Consider the following 25288-nt stretch of genomic DNA (forward strand, 5'->3'; position numbering starts at 1 on the left):
ACTCCAACCTCTTCCCTGCCGAACATGCAGCCCTCCACTCCAACCCCAAACTCACCATAAAACCCGCAGACAAGGGAGGTGCAGTTGTAGTATGGCGTACTAACCTCTACATCGTCGAGGCCAGACGCCAGCTCTCTGACCACTCCCCCTATGGCTCCCTTAATCATGAACCTAACCCTGACCACCAAACCATCATCTCCCAAACCATCCAAAAACCTCATCACCTAGGGTGCCCTCCCACCCACAGCCTCTAACCTCATCGTTTCCCAAACCCACACTGCCCACTTCTATCTCCTTCCCAAAATCCACAAATCTGACTGCCCTGGTCGGCCTATTGTCTCCACCTGTTCCTGCCCCACTGAACGTATCTCCACCTATCTGGACTCCATTTTCGCCCCCTTGGTCCAGGAAGTCCCTACCTACGTCTGTGACACCACCCAAGCTCTCCGCCTCCTCCAGAACTTCCAAATCCCCGGTCTCCAACACCTCCTCATTTTTAGTATGGACATCCAGGAGGCCTTCCACTTCTTCCTGTCCCGCAGGCCCGACCAGTCCCCCTCCATTGACACCCTCATTGCATATCCGAACTCATCCTCAGCCCTTCCCACATCCTACAGACAAAGTGGGTAGCCATGGGTAGCCACTTGGGCCCAAGCTATGCCTACCTCTTTGTAGGGTACATGGGGCAATCCCTCTTCCAAAGCTACACTCGCCTTATCCCTCGTCTCTTCCTCCGTTACATTGATGACTGTTTCGGCGCCACCTCACGTTCCCACAAGAAGCTCGAACAGTTCCCCACTTCACGAACACCTTCCACAACAAACTTAACCCCAACCTGGACCATATGACACCTCTCTCTCCTTCCTGGACCATTCTGGCATCCACCTGGAAAATGATATCCATTTTAAGCCTACCGACTCCCACAATTACCTAGAACATTCCTCCTCTCACCCACCTTCCTGTAAAAATTCCATCCTCTACTTCGCCTTTGCCAGTTCTGCTTCCGAGATGAGGCATTCCACTCCCGAACATCCCAGATGTCTCCTTTTTTTTCCAAGAACCGCAACTTCCCCTCCACAGTGATCGAAAATGCCCTCGATCATGTCTCCCGCATTTCCTGCAGATCATCCTTCACACTCCTATCTGCAATAATAACCAAAACAGAATCCCCCTCGTCCTCACGTACCACTCCAGCAACCTCCAAATCCAATGCATCATCCTCCAGCATTTCCACCATCTACAATCTGACACCACCGTCAAAGACATTTTTCCCTCCACACCCTTATGTGCTTTCCGGAGGGACCACTCTCTCCGTGACTCCCTTGTCACTCCGCACTCCCCTCCAGGCCCAGCAGCCCCAGCACTTTTGCACTTTTCCCTGCAACCAAAGCAAGTGCTTATACCTGTCCCACACCTCCCCCCTAACACTCATACCAGGCTATAAAGAAGACTTTTCACATCAAACAGATGTTCACCTGCACATCTGTTAATGTGATATACTGTATCTGTTGTGGCCTCCTCTACAATGGGGAAACCAAGCAGAGGCTTGGGGACCGCTTTGTGGAACAACTATGCTCAATTCGCAACAAACAACTAGACATGCCAGTCGCAAACCATTTCAACTGTCCCCCGCCCTCCCCTCCCTAATCCCCACCACCCTAACCATTCCTCCCACCTCAAGCCCCACCCCCATCTCCTACCCACCTACCTCATCCCGCCTCCTTGACCTGTCCATCCTCCCTGGGCCGACCTATCCCCTTCCTAACTCCCCATCTACATTCACCTTCACTGGCTCTCACGCGCCTCTTTGACCTGTCAGTCTCCTCTCACCCTAGCTTCTCCTTTATCCATCTTCTATCCACCTCCCCCTTTCTCTTTATTTATTTCAGAATTCACTTCCCATTCACCATTTCTGAAGAACAGTCTCGACCCAAAACATCAGGCATTCCTGCTCCTCTGATGCTGCTTGGCCTGCTGTGTTCATCCAGCTTCACACCGTGTTATCTCAGTGATCTGTCTTCCTGTTTTTAGTACCAAACTGGATAACATGACCATTTATCCACATTACACGTCACCTGCCATAATTATACGCACTTGGTTTATGAGCTCAGTTGGCTGGATGGCAACGCAGAGTGAAGCCAACAATGTCAGTTCAATTCGTGCACTGAGATAACAAAGTGTGTAAGTGGATGAACACAGCAGGCCAAGAAGCATCTTAGGAGCACAAAAGCAGCCATTTCAGGCCTAGTATGGTTGAGGCCCGAAACATCAGCCTTAGTACTCCTATGCTGCTGCTTGGCCTGTGTTCATCCAGCTCCACACTTTGTTGTTATCTCGGATTGTCCAGCATCTGCAGTTCCCATCATCTCTGACTCAATTCCTGCACTGGTTACTTCAAAAAGATTCTCCTTCTCAACCTCTCCCATCGTCTGAGATTGATGGCCCTCAGGTTAAACTACCACCAGTCATCTTGCTGACAGAGACGACCTTTAGTCCAGCAGGACTATGGCAACTTGACCATCAGCTTTATCTGCCCACTCAACATGTCGAAATCACATTAAACAATCTCTGCATCCTCCTCACAGCTGACCTTCCCACCCAGAAGTTTTGTCATCTACAAGCTTGGAGATACTACATTTAATTCCTTCATTTAAATCATTCACATATATTGTGAATAGCTGGAGTCCACATACTGATCTCTGTGGTGCTCCATTAGCTACTGCTTACAATTCTGAAAAAGACCTGTTTATTCCTATCTTTATTTATCTACCAACCAGATCTCTATCTATACCAGTACACTACCCCAAACTGATACACTTCAATTTTACACATTAATGCCTCATGTGGGACCTTATCAAAAACTTTCAAAAGTCCAGATATTCTACATCAACCAACACTGCGTCATCAACTCAACTAGTTGCAGTCTTGAAAAATTCCAATAGATTTGTCAGCATGATATCCCTTTCTGTGGCAGCACAATTCCACATGCTCACTACTCCCTGGATGCCTTTTGTAAATCCTCATTGAGTCTTCCAATCCTGTCACTACTTTCCAGGTCCTCTGCTACTAAATCTTTTATAATCGACTCTAGCATTTTCCCGACCAACGATGTTAGGCCAATCAGTTCTATAGTCCCATTTTCTCTCTACCTCCTTATCTAAAGTGTGGGTTATTATTAGCAAGCCTCCAAAACATAGGAAGTATTCCAGAATCTTGCAAGATAACTACCCATTCGTCAACTATTTCTAGATCCACTTCCTTAGGTACACTGGGCTGTAGATTATTGGGTCCTGAGGATTACTGGCTGTTAATTCCATCAATTTCTCCAACACCATTACTTTTCTAATATTGATTTCCTTCAGGTTCTCCCTTTCACTAAACCCTGGGTTCCTCAACATTTTTGAGTCCTCCTTCGGAAAGATAGGAGCAAAGCATGCACTAATTCATCTGCCACTTTTCTTCTCCATTACATCTTCCTCTGTTTCTTACGACAAAGGTCCTACCTTTATCTTCACTAGTCATTTTTGCTTCAAATATCTGTTGAAGATTGTGCAGTTACATGGTCCCCTCAAGCTTCGTTTTGTACTCAATTGAGCCCCATCTTAATGAATTAATTGCTCCTTCTTCTGAAATTGGAAACATTCCCAAGCCTTAGATCTACTGCTTTTTTTGGCCAACTTGTGTGGTCCTTCTTTGGGTCTAATACCATCTCTAATTTCTGCAAAGGGCAAAGGGCAATGGTTGCAGTTCCGCCACGCACTCTTTAAAATATGTGCAACTGTCCATTCACTATGATCCCTTCAAGTAATGTTCCCCAATTAATTCAAGTCAGCCTGCACCTCCTACTATCTGAGTTTAAAGTCTTTTCCTTCGGTGAGGCATTGGTGACAGATCCTTCTCAAGCATGTTCCAGGATCTGACAATCAAATGCTGCGAGTGGGCCCTGCCCAAGCATTTTCCAGGATCCACTTGCGGCACTGGTTGTTATAAAATTGGAGATAGCGGTGGCAACAAGCACTTGGCTCCTCCCAACACTCCAGGCTGCGGCTTGGACTGGTTGCCAGCATGGAGATAAGACTTAAATGAGACTTCAATATCTGGACATTTCTCATTCTTATTGGCTTTGTCTCCTTTATTTATGCTTTGTTTCAGTCCAGTTTTGTAGTCAGGCCCATGACCCACAATGGATCACTTAATAATGACTGTAAAGTTGGGCACTTCATTTCATAAATTTTTCTGTGTTTATATTCTACGCTTTTGATTTATTTTTGTGTTTTAACATGGCACCAGAGAGTGGAGATACTATACAAGTGTTCTCACTGTGTTTTCTAATAATATATACATGACAATAACTAAATCAAGTCATTTTCTGTCTCTAGGTGTTTCTAAGCTCTAGTCACAATAATTTCACTTTACCAGAGCTAAATATACTTTCTCAGTATTGTGTTAATTTTCTCTTTAACCAATAAAGGGGAGGTAGATTTATGTTGTTATTCCTAAAAACTGAACATGCCCGAATTCCTATCACCCTCCAGCCACAGCTTCATAATCCCAACTATTTGCACAATGGTTTCATCCACTTTCTTGCAAGTGCTCCCCACATTAAGACAGGAGGGTATTAAGGTTTGTCTTTATTAGATTCTTAGTCCCATTCACATAAATTTTGCACCACGGCCGTTCTGATGCTTGCCATGCATTCTCTACCTATAATTTTTCTTATTTCCCATTTGTCTTTTGTTTCACCATAAATGAAAATAACTACAAAAAGATTCACACTAAACCCTACTTGTTCCAAACTTAGGATCTGTCTTTTCCAGTCAAATGCTCCACAATATAAATTGACATTATTTTGGACACAAGTCTTATATTTGAGGTCTGGAGCATATTAATTTACCAACTTGTCAATTATGAAGTTAGTTCCAAAAGAAAAAAAAATCAAAATTTAAAATTTGTCACTTTTTGCACTGCAAAATTGTCAGTGTACTTTCTTCAAGTCAGCTGTTAATTTATTACAAACCTATCCTAAGTATGTCTTCACAAATCTAGTGTATTCTTAAAAAAACCACAAGTTAACTACAGTGCAGACCAATTCAATGTCGATTGTGGTACTTTAATGTATCTCAGTTGGATCACCCTGAAGGATCAAATATTGAAGGGGGAGGGGGTCAAATAGAGAAAACAGGAATGAAGAAGAAAGTAAAACATCAGTTTATTACAAGTTCAAGTATCTTTAGATTTGCTCTCAGGTTTAACGTTCTTAAGTCGCCTTTGTAATCAACTTGAATCTCTAACATTCTAACTATGGGCCAGTGTGATCAAGTATCATATCAATTCACAAAATTAGATTGGCTATTTCTGTATTTCCTCCACATGCTGGTCTTCTACAAACTTGCATCTAGCACATTCACTTCCCTTATTCAAATCATTAATACATACTGTAACTAATTGTGTTACCAACCCTGATCCTCTTTGCACTCTACTAGTTACAGGCTGCCATCCTGAAACTGATCCTCTTATGTCAACTGTTTTCTATTAGTTAGCCAATTCGCTATCCATACCAACATACTCGCCCAACACATGGAACAGATCAGACACGATCCTTTATCATGGCAGGGCAGGCTTGAGGGCTGAATGGCCTATTGTTGGCTCCTATTTATGTGCTTATGGTCAACAGCTATTTGTTTTATCTCCCTCCCTTTCTCTATGGATATGACACTGGCAGTTTTCCAGTTCCCTGTGACTGTTCCACAATCTCCGTAGACTTGGAAGATTACCACCAGTACATCCATTGTGATTGATGCTACTTCCTTACATAATATCTTAGAATGCATCTATCATTTCCAAGGGGCATATAAACTTTTAGCTCCATTACTTTCCCTTGTCCTTTTCTTCTAGTGATCGTGATTGTATTTACTTTACCTCTCTTTTTATTATTTAGTATTTTTGGAATGCTATTAATGTTCTTTACCATTAAATCCGATTGAAAGTCTTTATTTAATTCCTCTGCAGTTTCCTGGTTCCCTATTTTTATTTTCCAATTTTATTCTCTTAAGTGGGTTATGTTAACTTTGGTCCTTTCTTCTTTCTCATCTATTTAAAGATGCCCTTGCTGTCAGCCTTGATTATTACAAGTCTATCCTCAAGGTTTAATGTTCTCCCACTACATTAGCTGCTTAGTCATAATTTGTTGACTTTTAAAATTTGCTAAACTTCCATCTTGCCACTAATTTTTGACATATCATCTTTAACTTCTTTGGTTAACCATGGCTGCCTTATCTGCTTTATAGAATCCTTCTTCCTCACTGGAGTCTCTCTTTGTTTAAAAGAGATGAACTATTTTCTTAAGCCATCTACCATTGACAGAAAATATGGCTGATGAACAACTCTTTTCTCAGTTCACTCCAGGCAATTCTGTCCTCATTACTTTTAGATTATCCTTATTTCAAAAAACTCACGTGTCACTGACAATTGACTCATCATGACTACACTGGCCTACTCCCACACTCCATCTATTTCCCCCATACCCTATTATATTATTGCTATCCTAAGAACCAGCGAATACCATCTTGAATGCCTCAACTGAAATTTCTTCCATCACACTTCTAGGCATTGAGTAATTTAGAACGGAATGCAATGTTATGTTCCATAACTACTTACTGAGAGGAATAATTTATCATCACATATTTGCCTCTTTTGCAAATCACTTCAAACCTGTGCCCATTCATTATTCTTGACGAGCAGAAAAGGTTTCTCCCAACATATTCTTTAAAGACTCATCATGATTTTGAAAACTTTTATCAAATCTCCTCTTAGCCTTCTTCTCTCCAAGGAGAACAGTCCCGCCCAATTTATCCTCATAACTGAGGTTTCTCATTCCTGAAACCATTCTTGCCAATACTTAAGTTGATTCTCACTCTCAAACTGAATGCTGTATTCTACCATGTTATGGTCAGTATTTCCTAGGGGATCTTTTATTCAGATCATTATTAAACTTGCCTCAATAAAATTTAAAGAGATGGCTTTAGCCTTGATATCTGGTGGGCAATAGAGCCTTCGAGACTCACGCTCATGGTTTCAAGTAACAGTTTCTGTCCCACCATTTGTACACCTAAATCCCACCCCCCATCCCCCAATCATCAAACGCTAATATGCCCCTATTTCTTCTCCTCACATAAATATCCCCTTGTTTCAATGGGGTGCTATGGCCAGCTTGCTCAGCCTTTCCATGTTCCCATTCTAATCTACACACCTTGCAAGAACCTCATTGCTGTTAATAATTTCAGGCAATGAGGCTCCCCACATCCTAGAACCTGGATCCCTACACCTATCTCATCAGCAGTCACAACTTCCAGTCCCTTATCACAAACAAAATTTGACTGATCGAAGGACTGTAACCACTTCCTGGAACAAACAACTGAGGTAACTTTCTCCTCCCTGATGTAATGCAATCTCTGCAGCTTAAGCCTGAAGTTCCTCAAGCTGTAAACACTTACTACGGATATTTCCACCGAAAATTAAGGGCATCACCTCAGGGACGGAGAGGAACTTGGAGTGTGGGGGAAAGGAACTAGTGCTGTAATGCATGTTGGGACTAACAGCATCAATAGGACTAGAAAGGAAGTTCTACTGAAAGAATGTAAACCGTTGGAAACTAAAAAGCAGAAACTTCAAGCTAAGAATCTCGGGATTACTATATGACTGCATAGCAAATTGAAATAGCACAAATAAAAACAAGCAGTTAATGAATGGCTCAAACATTGCCTTTTTTAGAACAGGTTTCAGTTCACTGGGCACTAGTGCCAGTAATGGGGTCAAGGGGAGCTGTTCCAGTGGGATGGGCTTTACTTAAACCACAACGGGATCAGGATTCTGATAAATTGAATAACTAGAGTTCTAAATTGATGGGGATGAGGGGTTTGGAAGAAGGGAAAATGCATGCATACAAAAAGGTGCCTTTGTACCTTTTGGTGCAAAGGTTATCTGGATAGAGACACCCAGAATAGGACACAAAAAGGACCCCCTATACAAAACAGAAAAATCATAAATAGGGTCAAAGGGGGAAAATGATAATTGGCATAATTAATTGCTCTCTACTTGAATGGATGCAGAACTTGGAACAAAATAAACAAATTAATGTCACAAAGAGAAATTAAATAGATGATACCACAGCTATCACAGAAGCACAGTCAGAAGGAAATCAAAGCTGGGAACTCATATTCAGATGTATGCAACTTTTCAGCAGAAAGGAAATGTTTTGTTACTGTGGGATTGACTAAGTACGAGAGCAAGATATGATTTGGATCACAAGATGAAAAAATCCGTATGGATGAATGTAAGAAATAGCAAGAAGACAACACTGGTAAAGAATAGTCCAGAGCGCCCCTAACAGTAGACATTTGGTAGGAAAGAGCATAAATGAGAGGGTCAGAAGAAATTCCATTTGGCTTCTTAATTACTTGCTGCGCCTACATACCTACTTCTTGTGTTTCATGAAGAACGCACAGGTCCCTTTGTTTTTTTTTTAAAGAGTATCTCTCCATTTAAAATAACAGTCCACCTTTTCATTCTTCATACAAAAGTGCATAATTTCACAGTTTACTACACTGAAGTCCAGTTACCAACGTTTGCCTCACTCACTCAACCCTTCCATAATCCGTGCAGATTCCTCACGTCCTCATCACAGCATGCCCTCCTACCTATTTTAGTACCGTCAGCATGTTTGGATATATTACATTCTGCCCCCTCTTCCAAGTCACCAATACAAATAGCAAAATTATGAGGCCTCAGGACAGATTCTTAAGGTACTCCACTAGCCCATGTCGTTCCAGCTTGAAAACGACACATTAAACTAAACTCCGCCTTGTGAGTGTTAACCAAGCCTCAATCCATGGTAATACTTCAACCCCAAACTATGAACTCATGCTTTACAACCACTTTTGTGGCACCTTATCAAATGTTCTCTGGAAATCCAAATGCACTGCATATACTGGTTCCCTTTATCAACTCTACTTGTTATATCCTATATAAAGCAAAATTTGTCAAACATGATTTTCTTTCATAACACCAGGCTGACTCAGTTGATTGTATTAAGCATTTTTTAAATATCCAACTTCTTCCTGGATAATGAACTCTAGTATTTTCCCAGCATCAGGCATTATGATAATCTCCAATTTTCTGCTTCCTTGCCTTCTTGAACAAGTGTATTACATCAGTAGTTTTCCAAATTACTGGGATCCTCCTGAAATCCAGCAAATCTGGAACAGTTCAACCAATACTTCCATTAACTCTGCAGCCAGTTCCTTTAAAACCCTTGGATACAAGCCAGCAGGCCCTTGTGACTTTGTGACTTCAGTTCCATTAATTCGTCAAATACTTCATACAGCATCACAAACTTCGTTACAAGACCTTTCATCCCATTAGCACCTTGTTTACCTGATAATTTTGAAATGTTCGGTGTCCTTCATCATGAAATATAATGTAAAACATTGGTTTAAATTATCTGCCATTTCTCTGTTCCTATTATCAATACTCAAGGCCTATCCTCCATGGGTCCACACTCACTTTATCTACTCTTTCTTTTTAATACACACTCATAGAAGCTCATGCTTTTCTTTTGTTTCTTCCCAATTTACCTTTATCAGAAATTTTACCCTCTTCTCAGATTTTTGCTCATCCACTGCTGTTTCCTCCAAAAATGTCCCAATCTTGTAATCTATCAAGAGTTTTTGCTGCTTTGTATGCCGTAACATTTAATCGGATACGATCCTTGACCACATTTATTAACAACAGGTGACTCATCCTACGCTTTGACTGGCATATATTTTCACTGAACATGATGAAATATTTACTTAAATGTCTGTCATTGATCATCCATCGACACTACCCTTAAAATAATTTTCCCTGTCCATTTTAGGCAACATTTTCTTCATAACTTTACAGTACCTTTATTTAAGTTGAAGACTCTGGTTTGAGAGCCAAATTGCCCTCTCTCAAACTGAAATTTGACGATGTAATGATCACTGCCTGACGCAATCGCTACAGTGAGGCAATTGTTCAGGGACCTACAGGTGACATCAACCCATTACTGTATTCTCAAACTATTCCTTAATTCCATCCAAACTGATTTCATGTAACAATTTACGACATTTTATCACTACTCACCACCATATAGATATTTTCTTTATTAACAATGCTACTCCGCTTCCTTTTCCTCGTGTTTTTCCCCCACAAATAGCCTCAAATATGGAGCGCCCATCCAGCTTATTCAGCCAACATATCTGCTAACTAAACACATTATTAGCAAAATTTTCAGAGTCTATTGTAATTAGTTTAAGAGTGCATTTAGGAATCAAGGAAAGTCAGCGCAGCTTCTCGAAGGGAAAATTGTGCATAAAATATTTATTATAACTATTTGAAGAGAAAGTACTTAGCACAATAGATAAAGTGAACCAGCAGATCCAATAAATTTGGATTTTCAAAACACATTCAATAAGGTTCTGTACGTTAGGCTACTTAATTAATATTAATGTTGGAAGTAGTATATGAGCAAAGGGAATATTTTCAGGATGACAATCTCTAACTAGTGGAGTGCTGCAGGGACAAGCACTGGGACTGCAATTATTCACAATGTATATTATGACTTGGAAGACAGTAGAGATTGAACAATAGCCAAGTCTGCAGATGACATAAAACTAAATAGGATGTCAAGTGATGAGGATGATGTAGAGTCTACACTAAGGTATGGACAAGTTAAGTCAGTGGTCAAAAACATGGCAGTTGGAATATTACATAGGAAAATGCAAGGTTCTGAACTTCAGCAGGAAGAAGAGATGAGTTGAGTTGAATATTATTTAAAGAGGAAGAAAGTTGCAGCACAGAGGAATTTGGGAATTCTCATCAAAAATCTTAAAAGTCTACTGCAATGCTCAGCACTTAATAAGGAATACAAATTGCAATGCTAGCTTTTATTTCAAAGGGAATGGAGTTTAAAAATAGTGAGATCTTGCTAAAATTATACAAAGCACAAGTTAAACCAGAGCTGCGAAGGTGTGAACAGCTTTGGTCCCCTTACCTAAAGAAGATATACTGGCATTGGAGGCAGTCCAAAGAAGGTTAATTAGGTTCATTCCATATACGAAGGGATACACTTAAGAGGATAGGTCAAGTGACTTGAGCCTGTACTCAGTGCAATGTAGAAAAATGAGATGTGACCTTACTGAAACACAACATTCCTAAGGATCTTGACAAGGAGGCGGTTTCCTTTTGTGGGACAGTTCAGGACAAAAGGGGGTCATCTCAGAGTAAGGACTCACCCTTTTAAGACAAAAAAAATGAGAAGCAATTTCTTCTGATGGCAGTGCATCTGTGGAATTCCTTAATGTAGAAGCTGGATTAAGTAAATTCAAGGCTGAGACAGATGTTTATATCAGTAAGATCAAGGGTTATGGGGAAAGGCAGGGAAGTGGAGTCGAGGATCATCAGATCAGCCATAATTGAATGGCAGGAGAAACTAAGTGGACCAAATGACATTGTATTGTATTACAGTCCAGAGAGATCATTATAGCACTACTATAATATATGCACTAAACTGGATCATATTAATGAGTTACTAACCACCTTAAGGCATCTCAAAATCTCAGTTTTAAATTTGAAAATTAGCAGGGATCATTACAGTAAGATCCACTATAATTTTCCCCCCATATGGGAGCTTCTGAAAAAAAATGCAGCCTTATGCTGAGGATTCCATATTCATTTTCAAGGAATTCACTGTCTCAGTGATTTCAAGTTTCTCCACCACGTCGTTCCTGGAGCATTCCGTTATTGAAATTTTTAAAACTAGAGGTTTGATAGTACAGAACTTGAGTATTTCTAAAAAAACACAAGTTTCGTAAAAACTTTCTGCCTTGCATTGGTCAGGAGAATTCACAAGAAATATAAATATATTTTACCTAACTGGTACATTCTCCGTGCCAACACCTTGTTAAATCAGAGTCATTTGTCAATCAGTATAAAAAGATTGTTTTCCTTTTACATTGGCATTGCTTGCGAATTATCCTATGGAGGGCAACTGAGAGAAAGATCCAGCCTGTGAAGAACAGTTCCTCAAAGATTGAAGCAGTATTACGGGAGTAACTCCATGATTCATCACCTCCATGGCTGGGTTATCTCAAGGGTTTCAGTGATTTTGTGGGTAAATTTTCCCACATCCCTCATATTCTGGGCTGACAGCCAAATTCTGTTTGTGGAAAATACAACTCAAGTAGCCAGTTAATAGTTGGTGTGAAATGGCTCACTTAACTCATTGTTCAAATTTGAGATCCTGTATCTTTTCAGGGCACTTTTGGGCAGACTCTGAATCTGAACATAGCAAGTTTTGTGAAGACACATATTTGTTCAGGATAACCATCAGCACTCAAAAGCTTCAAACGCCTAAGACAATTCAATGAGCAACCAGAGAAAAGTTCTCAAATAGAATTGATAAAACTAGCAAGCGAATGCTCTTCCAAACAAGCTAGGGTCTAATAAGGTCACCAATGAACCTTTTAACATCAAACAGAGAAAAGAAACAGAACATGATTGGAAGAGCAACAAACAGTTCCAACAGTCAGTGCGGCAGCAACAGGTTCACTGGGGCTGGGTGTGTGAGTAGCAGACTGATGCAGGATGGATAAAAAGGAGTACAAGGCACCTGTGAGGAGAGGGCATAGACAGGTGTGGCTGTGGAAACAAAAATGAATCTCTAGCTTGATACTTATATACTTGCAACAGCCTATGACTTTGCTAATTTCCAGATGGGTTTCCAGGAGTAGATTTGTGTGTAGACACCTGTGTCAGTTATTCTGTTATCTTACATCTATTGCCTTATGCTGATTTAAACTCTGTGGTGTCCAAAAAAGTTCAATTTTCCTTGGGTTGTGGCTTTAAGTATAGTGAATGATTGATAATGGAGGATACTGGTGAATACTCCTTATTCTGCTGCTGACAGTCCAAATGCTCATTGTCAAGAAGATATAGTTACAACCCGACTGGATCATCTCAATGTAATAAAATGTGAGGCTGGATGAACATAGCAGGCCCAGCAGCATCTCAGGAGCACAAAAGCTGACGTTTCAGGCCTAGACCCTTCATCAGAGAGGGGGGTGGGGTGAGGGTTCTGGAATAAATAGGGAGAGAGGGGGAGGCGGACTATAGATGGAGAGAAAAGAAGATAGGTGGAGAGGAGAGTATAGTTAGGGAGGTAGGGAGGGGATAGGTCAGTCCAGGGAAGACGGACAGGTCAAGGAGGTGGGATGAGGTTAGTAGGTTAGAAATGGAGGTGCGGCTTGAGGTGGGAGGAAGGGATAGGTGAGAGGAAGAACAGGTTAGGGAAGCAGAGACAGGTTGGACTGGTTTTGGGATGCAGTGGGTGGAGGGGAAGAGCTGGGCTGGTTGTGTGGTGCAGTGGGGGGAGGGGACGAACTGGGCTGATTTTGGGATGCGGTGGGGGAAGGGGAGATTTTGAAGCTGGTGAAGTCCACGTTGATACCATATGGCTGCAGGGTTCCCAGGCGGAATATGAGTTGCTGTTCCTGCAACCTTCGGGTGGCATCATTGTGGCACTGCAGGAGGCCCAAGATGGACATGTCATCTAAAGAATGGGAGGGGGAGTGGAAATGGTTTGCGACTGGGAGGTGCAGTTGTTTATTGCGAGGAGAGCGGAGGTGTTCTGCAAAGCGGTCCCCAAGCCTCCGCCTGGTTTCCTCAATGTAGAAGAAGCCACACCGGGTACAATGGATGCAGTATACCACATTGGCAGATGTGCAGTTGAACCTCTGCTTAATATGGAAAGTCATCTTGGGGCCTGGGATAGGGGTGAGGGAGGAGGTGTGGGGGCAAGCGTAGCATTTCCTGCGGTTGCAGGGGAAGGTGCCAGGTGTGGTGGGGTTGGAGGGCAGTGTGGACCGAACAAGGGAGTCATGGAGAGAGTGGTCTCTCCGGAAAGCAGACAAGGGTAGGGATGGAAAAATGTCTTGGGTGGTGGGGTCGGATTGTAGATGGCGCAAGTGTCGGAGGATGATGCGTTGTATCCAGAGGTTGGTGGGGTGGTGTGTGAGAACGAGGGGGATCCTCTTTGGGCGGTTGTGGCGGAGGTGGGGAGTGAGGGGTGTGTTGCAGGAAATGAGGGAGATGCGGTCAAGGGCGTTCTCGACCACTGTGGGGGGAAAGTTGCGGTCCTTGAAGAACTTGGACATCTGGGATGTGCAGGAGTGGAATGCCTCATCGTGGGAGCAGATGCGGCAGAGGCGGAGGAATTGAGAATAGGGGATGGACTAGGCCCGAAACGTCAGCTTTTGTGCTCCTGAGATGCTGCTGGGCCTGCTGTGTTCATCCAGCCTCACATTTTATTATCTTGGATTCTCCAGCATCGGCAGTTCCCATTATCACTGGATCATCTCAATGTGTTAGCAAGAATTAAAAAAAAGTCCCTGAAAACCAAAACATAGTTTCCTGAGCTGCTGTTTGGAAGCTATGAAGAGCCGTTGAAAGAAAATATTTTGATGCTTGCATCAGTCCAAAAAGATGATCTGACGAACACACTATTGACCAATTTAGATGTATGATTTTCAATGCAAGTGCAATTCCAGGTATGCAGGCCATACATCCCAGCAATTTGCAGATCAAATTAAACAGCGTGTTCTTTCAACTGCTCACAATCGACAGGCACTGAGCCAGACCACACTAACAAAAAAGCCAAAACACATTTAATCTATGATGTGAACCTGAGATTCCCAAACAATTTGGGAACAATGCTTAGTAGGTTAAAAGCTACATTAATACGAATTCAAGATAGTCTATTGAGCTTGCGACACGGCTCATTCATACTTGCTCAAAGTGATGTTATATTCATTCACAGGCACCTCACCTCTGCAAACAAAAGGAACACATTCAAGCCTTGCATCTTTTCGAATTACCGTGAAGTATAAGCAGCCAGCATTCCTCCAAGATAGAGACAGTCCAAAATGTCAGCTGTCATGCTCCTCTGCTGCGTTCCTCCAGTTCTACACTGTGTTATATCTGTTTTCCTCTGTTGCTTTTGACATCTAGCCAAAGTAAGCTTGCTAACCAATCAGCATCCTTTTCTCCCAAATTAATAATTGTGATCATTCAGAATTTAGTACTCTTGTTTGTCCTGATGAGTGCAAGACAAAAAACTTCAACAGAAACTTTCTAGTTTCTTAAATTACTACTTATTCAGCCTTAGAGCTATTAAAAATTTGTCTCATTGCTAAATTAAACCTTGAATGAGCTTGGCAGAATCACAAAAACCATTAAAATGGGAGACAGCATTTGCATTAAAAATTAAAGGAGGCCATGCAAATTGATTTAAATATATAGCAAAGTATAAGCCTTCAAATATCACTATCCAAATCAACGTTATACACCAAAAATGTCACAAACAACTTTGAACGATGACATGCTCTCATCCTTCAAACCATGAGCCTTTCTAGTGAACCGGCTGAGTGGGATCAGAGGTGCAGGTGCGCTGACTCTGACGGACACTATTCCTGAATCTTACCCCAGTCACTCCGTTCATTTAAACGGCCTGTTATTTTCGTATGTCCTTTTTTTTGGCCAGGTTTTGTCTGAAGCAATGTTTAAGAGATAAGCCTCCAAAACTGTCAGGCAGTCTTAGCAAGTCGAGATGATGAAGGGGAGAGATGGAAGCAATGAAAGACGAGCCCTGCTTCTCACACAGGTCTAATCTATTATACTTGCTGTATGTATCTCAGAAGCTCAAACTTGTTCCAGATTATTAGATGTTGGGCTCAACATAGACTTCTCCAATTTGCTCAGCCCCTGATTTAGACACAACTTAGCATCAAACTCAAATTGTTCCAAACTCGTATCAGAATTTCTATTTGTATTCTATTTAGTATTAGACAGAAGGGGAGGCAATGGCCTTGTGGTATTATCGCTGTACTTGTTAATCCAGAGACTCAGATAACGTTCTCTGGACCCGGATTCGAATCTCCCACAGCAGATGGTGACATTCCAATTCAAAACATCTGGAATTAAGAATCTAAAGATGACTGTGAATCCATTGTTGATTGTCAGGAAAAACCCATCTGGTTCACTAACGACCTTTAGGGAAGGAAACTGCCATCCTTACCTGATCAGGCCTACATGCAACTCCAGACACACAGCAATGTACTACCCTCTGGGCAATTAAGGATGGGCAATAAATGTTGCCTGGCCAGTGACACCTTGAATAAAGAAAAAACACAATTCTGTTCCCACTTTGGGCCCAATTCCTTTCCCTAAAAATTATACCCAATTTGGTTTGAAAACATTCAAGCCAACCTTCATCACATCTTTCAATATCTCGACCTTGCAGAACACTCTGCAGCCATTGAGGAAAGTGAAGAGGGGTCTTGGCCCGAAACATCGGCTTTTGTGCTCCTAAGATGCTGCTTGGCCAGCTGTGTTCATCCCGCCCCACACTTTGTTATCTCTCATACTCTGCAGCAATTGAAGTCACTTTGACATTTTGAAATGTAGATAGGCAATGATGCTTTCAATTTGTGCTCAGCAAATTCCTTCAAGGGATGAGAGGTGAATCTGAATAAGGCATACAAAATTATGAGTGGTATCGAATAATGTAGATCATGAGAATCTCTTCTTTATGGCAGATGTATTTATGGCCAGAGGCTGTCAGTTTAAGTGAAGAGCAAGTGATTTAGAGGAGAAAAACAACTTTTTTCACACAGAGTTGTAGAAATATGGAATGTAATAAGGTGACAGAGGCAGATACTTTCACAATATTTAAGCAGCATCTGAATGAGTAATTAAAATGCCAGGGCATAGTAGACTATGGGCTAAATGCAGGTAAATGGGATTAGTATAGTTTAGTGTCTGTTGGTTGCCATAGACATGGTGGGCCAAAGGGCTTGTTTCTATGCTGTATGACTCTGACAACTTGTCAATAATTATAACCAAATCATTCAATGCTCTCACAAACATATGAAAATGACTAGACCACCTCTACCCTTTGAGCCTGCTCTGCCATTCTTTAAGTGCATGGCTGATCTGATTTTAACTTCAACACTACATTCATGCATACCTCAATGACCTTTCAACACTTAGTAATTAAGAACATATCTATATCAGCCTTTAAAATATTTAAAGATTCTGCATCCACTGCATTTTGGGGAAGGGAATTACAAAGATTCTCAACCCTCAGGCAATACAGTGTGGAGCTGGGGCAATACAGCAGGCAAGCAGATGTTTCGGGTCGGGACCCTTCTTCAGAAATTTTTCTGAAGGGTCCTGACCCGAAACATCAACTTTCCTGCTCCTCCGATGCTGTGTGGCCTGCTGTGTTCCTCCAGCTCCATATTGTGTTGTCTCTGACTTCAGCATCTGCAGTTCTTGCTATTTCCAACCCTCAGACAACTTATTCCTCAACTCTGACTTAAATGGGTGACTTTTTATTTTTTAAGTTATGGCAAACTAGTTCTAGATTTTCCCCACACAGGAACATAGGAAGTGGAATTAGCCATTCAATCCTTCGATATGCTCATCATTAATTATCCAACTCAGTACCTTTATTTGCACTTTCTCCACATCACTTTGCTCCCCAAGAACTTTATCCAATCCCTTTTGAAATCTTCCAATATTTTAGCCTTAATCACTCTCTGTGGCAGAGAACTCCACAGATTCACCACGGCCTGGGTGAAGAAAATTCTCCTTACCTCTGATCTAAAATAGCTTATTCCATATACTTCACTACAAATCTGGTTCTAGGCACCCCAGACATGGGGAACATCCTTCCTATAATTTACCCTTCCAGCCCTTTAAAATTTTACAGGTTTCAATGAGATCAAAGAATCACTAATGTGCATAAGGAGATCATTTAGCCCAACAAATCAGCACTAACCTTCCAAAGAGCCGCTTAACTTGCACATGTATTGGACTATTGGAAGAAACCAGTGCAGACATGGGGGGACCATGCAAACTCCATGCAGACAGTAGCCCAAGGCTTGAATTGAAACCAGGTTCCCTCCCACTTCCTACAGACTAAGGGGGTGGCCATGGTCACCCGCATGGGCCCCAGCTATGCCTGCCTCTTTGTAGGTTACGTGGAACAGTCCCTCTTCCGCACCTACACAGGCCCCAAACCCCACCTCTTCCTCCGGTACATTGATGACTGTATCGGCGCTGCCTCTTGCTCCCCAGAGGAGCTCGAACAGTTCATCCACTTCACCAACACCTTCCACCCCAACCTTCAGTTCACCTGGGCCATCTCCAGCACATCCCTCACCTTCCTGGACCTCTCAGTCTCCATCTCAGGCAACCAGCTTGTAACTGATGTCCATTTCAAGCCCACCGACTCCCACAGCTACCTAGAATACACCTCCTCCCACCCACCCTCCTGCAAAAATTCCATCCCCTATTCCCAATTCCTCCGCCTCCGCCGCATCTGCTCCCACGATAAGACATTCCACTCCCGCACATCCCAGATGTCCAAGTTCTTTAAGGACCGCAACTTTCCCCCCACGGTGATTGAGAACGCCCTTGACCGCGTCTCCCGCATTTCCCGCGACACATCCCTCACACCCCGCCCCCGCCACAACCGCCCCAAGAGGATCCCCCTCGTTCTCACACACCACCCTACCAACCTCCGGATACAACGCATCATCCTCCGACACTTCCGCCATTTACAATCCGACCCCACCACCCAAGACATTTTTCCATCCCCTCCCCTGTCTGCTTTCCGGAGAGACCACTCTCTCCGTGACTCCCTTGTTCACTCCACACTGCCCTCCAACCCCACCACACCCGGCACCTTCCCCTGCAACCGCAGGAAATGCTACACTTGTCCCCACACCTCCTCCCTCACCCCCATCCCAGGCCCCAAGATGACATTCCACATTAAGCAGAGGTTCACCTGCACATCTGCCAATGTGGTATACTGCATCCACTGTACCCGGTGCGGCTTCCTCTACATTGGGGAAACCAAGCGGAGGCTTGGGGACCGCTTTGCAGAACACCTCCGCTCAGTTCGCAACAAACAACTGCACCTCCCAGTCGCAAACTATTTCCACTCCCCCTCCCATTCTCTTGATGACATGTCCATCATGGGCCTCCTGCACTGCCACAATGATGCCACCCGAAGGTTGCAGGAACAGCAACTCATATTCCGCCTGGGAACCCTGCAGCCATATGGTATCAATGTGGACTTCACCAGTTTCAAAATCTCCCCTTCCCCTACTGCATCCCTAAACCAGCCCAGTGCATCCCCTCCCCCCACTGCACCACACAACCAGCCCAGCTCTTCCCCCCCACCCACTGCATCCCAAAACCAGTCCAACCTGTCTCTGCCTCCCCAACCGGTTCTTCCTCTCACCCATCCCTTCCTCCCACCCCAAGCCGCACCCCCAGCTACCTACTAACCTCATCCCACCTCCTTGACCTGTCCGTCTTCCCTGGACTGACCTATCCCCTCCCTACCTCCCCACCTACACCCTCTCCACCTATCTTCTTTACTCTCCATCTTCGGTCCGCCTCCCCCTCTCTCCCTATTTATTCCAGTTCACTCCCCCCATCCCCCTCTCTGATGAAGGGTCTAGGCCCGAAACGTCAGCTTTTGTGCTCCTGAGATGCTGCTTGGCCTGCTGTGTTCATCCAGCCTCACATTTTATTATCTTGGAATCTCCAGCATCTGCAGTTCCCATTATCCCTGGTGCAGTGAGTCAGCAGTGCTAGCCACTCCCTTGTATCTCCCTGACATCCTCCCTCACTCTGCTAAACTCTTCTGAATATAGTCCTAGCCAACTTAGTATGTCTTCATGTGTCGCTCCTGCCATTCCAGGAATTAGTCTGGAAAATCTTTGTCACATTCTATAGCCAGAACATCCTTCCTCAGATAAGGAGACCAAGAACTGCATATGATACTTCAGGTGTGGTCATAGCAAGCCCATATCCAACACCTTATATACTCTAATTCTCTAGCTTTGAAGGCCAACATCCATTTACCTATTCACCACCTTATGCATCTGCATGCTTACTTTCAACAAATGGTGTACAATGGCATCCAGGTCTCCTTTTTCAACCTATCACCATTCAGATAATATAATGCCTTCCTGTTTTTGTCACGGAAGTGAATAACCTCATATTTATATCATGTTTCATCTGCCACACATTTGCTCACTCAACCTGTCCAAATCACACTGAAGCATCTCTGTATCTTACTCATAGGTCACCCATCCAACCAGCTTTGGCTCATCTCCAAACTTGGAGATAGATAAGGAAACTAAATGTAAATCCTTTTCACAATATATGTACTAATATATTCAACTACAATACAACGCTGATAAACATCCTTCCCATATCCTTTCGGTCAAGTCTTTTGGCATCAAGTGTGGATCTCAGGATGCAGACAGAGCAAATGTCTGAGGAGCACTGTATATCATGAACATATCCAGCATCAACTAAGTCACTAGTTACTTCTTATAAGACCCTAGGATGAAATACATCAGGACTTGTCAATTCAGAATTCCAACAACTTACTCAGTACGACTTCAGTAATTGTAACTTTTTCATTAGCTACTCTGTCTCTTGTCTGTGAAATGATTTTTGAATAAGTTATTTTATTGTACTGTGTATTTTACAGTGAAGATATGTAAAATACAGTGAAAAGCTTTTCAACTGCTGCCACGATCCAGCACTATTTTGAACAGTTTAAAAATAAGAAAGAGCAAGGTATAGCTTTAACTCAGAAAGACAGTCCATTAGTCCCGAGTCGACTCGTCATCAAAAACGCCAGCACCACCATCCCTCTTCCATCGCCGCCATCTACACTAGATTCAAACAATGACGTCACTCCCGTAGGCACCATCTTTTGCCAATCAGCCGATTCTCCTCTGCCACCGCTTGCACTGGACCACTCAACATCAGTGTCAGAGATAGTAGGAACGGCAGAAGCTGGAGAATCTGAGAATGACGAGGTGTAGAGCTGGATGAACACAGCGGGCCAAGCAGCAGAGGAGCAGGAAGGCTGACTTTTCAGGCCTAGACCCTTCTTCAGAAATAGGGGAGGGGGAAGGGAGAGAGGGAGGCAGATAGAAGATGGATAGAGGAGAAGATAGGTGGAGAGGAGACAGGCAGGTCAAAGAGACAGAGATGGAGCCAGCAAAGGTGAGTGTAGGTCGGGAGATAGGGAGGAGATAGGTCAGTCCACCAAGGGCGGACCGGTCAAGAGGGTGGGATGTGGTTAATAGGTAGGAGATGGGGGTAGGGCTTGAGGTGGGAGGAGGGGATAGGTAGGAGGAAGGACAGGTTCGGGAGGCAGGGACGAGCTGGGCTGGTTTTGGGATGCAGTAGGGGGAGGGGAGATTTTGAAGCTTGTGATGTCCACGTTGATACCAACGGGCTGCAGGGTTTCCAAGCGGATTATGAGTTGCTGTGCGTGCAACCTTCAGATATGTCTCTCACCACAGGGCCCATCTCAATGTCACTGTGATGCCCTTCCACCGCAGCTTTGCCGCCACCAGTACCAGACCCAACCAATCGCTAAGTTGCTGATCCTCCGGCATCATCTTCACCAGTGGGCCTCCCTTGCTGATTCGCCTTTGCCGATTCTGCTGCCAGGTATCATGATTGCCCAGGAAAGTAAGGGCTCACTCACTGCCATGAGTCCATGGTGGGATCCCTCATCATCACCACCGCTGACATCTGAGCTCAGGACAAGAGGTAAGTGAAAGAAAAAGAAACAAGAATAGAGGCAAGAAAAGAAACTAAAAGCAAAGCAGACAGCACGATCAAGCCCCAGGCTCTGGAGCACTACTCCACAGCCATGTTGATGACAAGTATTTCATATTGTACAATGAAATTCAACGCAAAAGCATTTCCCAAAAAAAGTGTTTTTACACAGAGAGGGTGGTGCATACAGAACAAACGGCCACTGGGCATGGTAGAGGCAGGTGAAATTATAACATTTGAAAGGTATCTGGATGGGTACATGAATAGGAAGGATTTGGAGGGATACGGGCCAAATGTTGGCAATTGGGACTAGATCAGTTTAGGATATCTGGGTCAGTGCAGATATGAGTTAGACTGAAGGAGCTGTTTCAATACTTTATGACTAAGACTTGAATACTGGGGTGTACAAACAATGGATGAGTATTCATTACATAATTTCTCATGATCTACAACTCTGGAGAAAGTACTCCTGTGTTCTATTCCCACAATTCTGCTACTTTCTCAATAGATTTCTTTCCCTTGAAAACTGCTAATGATTAGAGAAATAATTGTTTGCACTTCAAAGTTTAAGTAAATTCAGCATGTGTTCATTCTCAAATTTCAACGGATCACACGTACAAAAGCTTAAGTCTACGGATACAATTTCAAAACATCCTGTTAAATAAATAGTGTAGCCCCTGCAAAAACAAAGATGCTGGAAAAGCTCAGCAGGTCTGGCAGCACCTGTGGAGGAGAAAACAGAGTTAACATTTCGGGTCCGGTGATCATTCTTCAGAATGGGCTCTGAGGAAGGATCACCAGACCGAAACGTTAACTCTATTTTCTCCTCCACGGGTGCTGCCAGAGCTGCTGAGCTTTTCCAGCATCTTTGTTTTTGTTGTTGTTGTATAAGAGAAATGAAGCTCGATTTTATTTTACAAACACACTTATAAACTGCACATGCAACTAATATATTAAGTGGCAGACTTGTAAAGCACAGGAAGATTAACGTTCCCTCATATGGTATGCTTTACACAACCAGAAGCCTCTTGAGAAAAATGTACAAAATAGTACACATAGATGTGATGACACAGATCTCTACTACACATCTGGCTTGGTGGTAGTAAGCAGAAAATAATAGTGGGAGGATGCTTGTCGGACTAGAGGCTTGACTAGTGATGTGCCTCAGGGCTCGGTGCTGGGCCCAAAGCTGTTTGTTACCTGATTTGGATGAGAATGTATGAGGCATGATTAGCAAGTTTGTGGATGACACTAAAATAGGGGGTAACATGGACAGTGACAAAAGTTGTCAGAAATCTCAGCAGAATCTTGATTAGCTGAGAAAGTGGGCTGAGAAATGCCAAATGGAGTTTAATGTAACTAAGTGTGAGATGTTGCATTTTGGCAAGTCAATTCAAGGTAGGAGATTCATGGTGAATAGTAGAGCCTTAAGGAGCGTAGTGGAGAGAGGAACTTTGGAGTTCAGGTGCACAGTTTTCTGAAAGTGGAGTCAGAAGTACACAGAGCAGTGAAGAAACCTTTTGGCACACTGGCCTTAATCAGAGTACTGAGTATAGAAGCTGGAAAGTTATGATGCAGTTGTACATGACATTAGTGAGGCCACACTTAGGTGTATTGTGTTCAGTTTTGGTCACCTTGCTATAGGAAGGTTGTTATTAAACTGGAAAAAAGTGCAGAAGAAATTTAGGAGGATGCTGCCAGGACTCAAGGAACTGAGTTATAAGGAGAGGGTGGACAAGCTAGCACATTTTTCTTTAGAACATAGGAGACTGAGGGGGATCTTATACAAGTGTATAAGATCATAAGAGGCACCGATAGGGTGAATGCACTCAGTCTTTTTCCCAGGGTTGGGGTATCAGCTTACAGTAAGAGGGGAAAGAATACATGGGAACATGAAGGGCAACTTTTTCCACACAGAGGACGGTACACATACGGAATGAGCTGCCGAAAGTGGTTGAGGTGGGTACATTAACAACATTTAAAAAGGCATTTGGACGAAATACACCGACAGGAAATGTTAAGAATATAGGCCAAGTGCAGGGAAATAGGGTTAGCACAGATGGGCATTTTGGTCAGCATGGGCCAGTTTGGGCTGAAGGGCCTGTGTCCACGCTGTAGGGTTCTAAGACTCAATATCAACATACATTTGATTGAAAAAGTGCACTTCTCCAGTGCCTGAACAAAAAGAAAGTTACCATTTGTCTCAATCTCTTTGTGTTGATTACCAGATTCTTAAAAAATTTAATTTCCATAACTCTTCCTAATTTTACATCATAAGTCTGCGTAAACCCACTGCCGATCTGACAGAAATATTCATGATTACATGTAAAACTGCATACAATAGGTGATTCTGATTGGTTATATTTACAATTAGTCTGCATCTGGCAGGTTGACTTGGTTTTAATGACCAAAACTTGTCAATTTCCACAAAGTCCTTGAAATTGCAATCTAATCGTGCACTGTAAATTGTTGCAAGTTCAAGTGCTAATTCAGTATTCTCGTAAACAAAGCATGTCAGTTCTAACAGCAGCTAGTTACTGTATCAGATGATATCATCCACACAGACACAGAGGAAAAGCAAAATACCAACAACATACACATGGCTGATAAGAACTGAGGCAGGTTTTGCTAAACTAACGTACTAAATTTGTAACCATTTTACAGAGCTTGCATGCCACATACACAAATAAACAAAAAAACTGAACGATATTATCCTGTATTAATATTTAAATGAATCTGACGATAACTCATTACAGTGAAGTGAAGTGCATCACTTGGTTCTCCCCGTATGCCCCCTCTCGTATTTAGGCTGTGATTCTTATATTACTAAATCTTGGCAGCAGATCTCCTACTTCTCATCAGCACAAACTATTTTCCCTTAAGGTCACCAACCGTTAATACAGTTGATAAATTTAACTGCTTGGCTTTAAACCATATGACAACATTTTCAAAGAGATAGTTATTACATGGTAACAGGATGAAAATACCAACAATTTATATTTAGTGCCTTTAAGATCATTAAACATTGGAGATGTTTTGTAAGATTATAAAAGATAGACATGCAAAGAGATGGAAGGAACATCAGAACGAGAGTAGTCATGATGTTAGATTCACAGGAGACTAGAGTCATTGATGAAAAGAATTTTGGGTGAAAAATGCTTTTAAAGCTGCATAACTCCTGTAGCTATTTGACTCAAATAAAATCCCTGGCAAACTAACATGACAAAACAAGATCACTAAACTAGCACAGGAACACAGTGTTTTGCCATTCATAAGGTTTGCTTATGTTCGGGTAAATAAAAAAAAACTTGACAAAATAAGTTTATTCATATCCAAATTAACATATAGTGCCATTGAGCAAACAACAAAATTGTAAAACGGGTCTTATTTGACTGCAGCTCTAACAGTTAAAAGCATTTCAAACACCTTATAACGCAAAGGGATGTTTCCTTGTGTAGCAGGTACTGCACTCTTGCGTAGGAACTGTCACTGGTGATCTTAGTGTATTCTTGGCTGCAGGGCAGCGTTGTCCCTTACTCGCTGACTT

The 25288-nt window shown here is 42.7% G+C and overlaps 1 protein-coding gene across 5 annotated transcripts in view; it reads right to left on the reverse strand.

The window, feature by feature from the left end:
- LOC125462731 (protein phosphatase 1 regulatory subunit 12B-like) overlaps window positions 1-25288 on the reverse strand; it is a 227466-nt gene that overhangs the window by 197050 nt on the left and 5128 nt on the right. The window lies entirely within an intron of this gene.

Source organism: Stegostoma tigrinum, chromosome 21 (assembly GCF_030684315.1).
Source record: "Stegostoma tigrinum isolate sSteTig4 chromosome 21, sSteTig4.hap1, whole genome shotgun sequence".
Lineage (NCBI taxonomy): Eukaryota > Metazoa > Chordata > Chondrichthyes > Orectolobiformes > Stegostomatidae > Stegostoma > Stegostoma tigrinum.